Source organism: Palaemon carinicauda, chromosome 3 (assembly GCF_036898095.1).
Source record: "Palaemon carinicauda isolate YSFRI2023 chromosome 3, ASM3689809v2, whole genome shotgun sequence".
NCBI lineage: Eukaryota > Metazoa > Arthropoda > Malacostraca > Decapoda > Palaemonidae > Palaemon > Palaemon carinicauda.
In genome coordinates, this window is record NC_090727.1 from 99118030 (window position 1) to 99120529 (window position 2500).

The following is a 2500-nucleotide window of genomic DNA, read 5'->3' on the forward strand; positions in this document are numbered from 1 at the left end:
GGTTAGTGGCTATAAAATCCTCGCCTTTCATGGTCCAGGAAATAAGAGTGAGAAAATGGATATAGAGGGAAAAATGGGTGACTTAAGGAAATAATGAAAATAAAGATATGAGGCACAGAGGGTCATAAGTGGATGTGCCACCTGATGTTAATGTGCAAAATTTATCATTAATCGAATGCCAAGTAACAAACTACCAATTAGCTACGATGGTGAAGATGGGTTGATTTCAATTTTAAGTACAAAACACCTGAATTCGACAAGTATAAGTACAGAAGAATATTCAATGACTTTTATCTTTCTTCGTGGCCAAGTGGTTTAGTCACTGTCTATACAAGCTTGCCGACCAGGGTTCGATTCCCGGTCGGTCACAAGCTCTTATCTTTATGTGATTTCGCCTGGGGCTCTGATCCCGAGGTTGTTAAGAGAATTCAGACATTAGTGTATCAAAAATTTATATGGCTTACTTTAATTATATATATATATATATATATATATATATATATATATATATATATATATATATATATATATATATATATATATATATATATATAAATATATATATATATATATATATATATATATATATATATATATATATATATATATATATATATATATATACTGTATATATACAGTATTATATAAGATGGAAAAATACCTTAAGTGTCGTTACATTACCTTCTAAGAATTACAGTATCTATTGTCCAATTCAAATAGTATTATTAGTAAAATGTAAAAAAAGAAAAAGAAAATGAAATAAAAAATACAGACTGTATTCAAAGTAACTGGATACACCTGATGATGAAACATGGTGCACAGATATACAATGACACTCCTTTGTAAGAAAAAAAGAGAAGAAAAAAAGGGCTAAATCTATACTGCATAGAAAAACTTTACCCAAAGGAGCTCCAAAGGCCAAATGGTTCATTAGAGAAATAGCCAATGCAATACGAATCTGAGACGGGAAACATGAATCAGTAAGTCCAAAAGCCTCACAAACGTTAAGCAAAAATCTAGATAAACTAGTTAGAAATGCCAAGTTTAATGAAGAGAAATGAGTGGCTGCAGCTAGTAAAAAAACTGGACTGTGTTTGTTCGGGTGACGCCCTAAAAGAATGCGTAGTATTATGAACTCCTGACTTTGAAGAACTCTTGGGGACAAACTAATTTAGTTATACAATTCATAGATAATAAACATAAAATATTTATATTAAGATAATGTCTAAATGTTTATTGTATCCATCAGTGGGAAGTAAAAGTCTATATAAGGTCATGGAAATAACAGACAGAATAGTAGAGAATTATATATTAATGAAAAGAAATAACACAATCTCTCTCTCTCTCTCTCTCTCTCTCTCTCTCTCTCTCTCTCTCTCTCTCTCTCTCTCTCTCTCTCTCTCTCTCTCTTCCTAGAAAAAGAAGAAAATTCCCAAGGATAACATGAGCCTTCGATACACATTATCCTTTGAATTATATTTGAAAAAAGAGACCATCGAAGAAAAAGAGAATAAATGGAGAAAAATATCAAAGAGAGAAAGGGACATCTTCAATACCAGAGAAGCAAAAAGCATCACTGATAGAATATCAAAGACACAAACATTTACAGTGAAAGAAACCTTTTTAAGACAAGGCTGCCTCTCTACAGATTGTGAAATGCAGCAGTAACAGCTTTGCTGTAATCAGGAGACTGAGACAGTCTGTTTAATATGCAAAGTTTCAGGTGTCAATAGAATTAGCAGATAAGAAATCTTCTCCTTTCAATAGATTGTTCATAAAGATAACGATTTCCTTAAAACTGGCACTGGGTAGGAAACTGCCTTTATTCACAAAAAAGACTTTGATATTAGGTCTCGGATTAGTGTTCTTCCTTACGATGATATTTGGTGGCCCCAGACAGTCTTTCTGAATCCTTTTGTCACCAAAACATTAGCAATGATGCTCAACTTATCTTCAAAAGGTCGTCATTACAAATGACCAAAAGTTCATGATTTGGAGGAGTTCCACTTCAATCTTTTAAGTATCAATTTCTTATTTCCTCTATCAGAATGAATTCCCAAAAAAACTCTAATATATATATATATATATATATATATATATATATATATATATATATATATATATATATATATATATATATATTATTTATACAAATGACTAGCCTAAACAAAGAATAGATGTTCACACAAATATGTGTTTATTTATTAAGTAAAGATATTGAATGTGACATGATTGTTATATAGGACTTAGTACACCTGAAGCTGATTGATTAAACATCGTCTTTTAATGAAATTTATGAATCTAACATATATAAAGTTATTTTGGAATATACATAACAAAGTTGATGAGGGTTTTGCGTGTAGTAGGGTTATCTTTGAAGCTGGAAATACAATGATAATATAATGATCCAGATCACTTAATAGTTACACTCTTAGGGTCATCAATAAATGAATAAATATTCATTTATCTCTCTCCTTCAGAATATATGCAGATATATTTA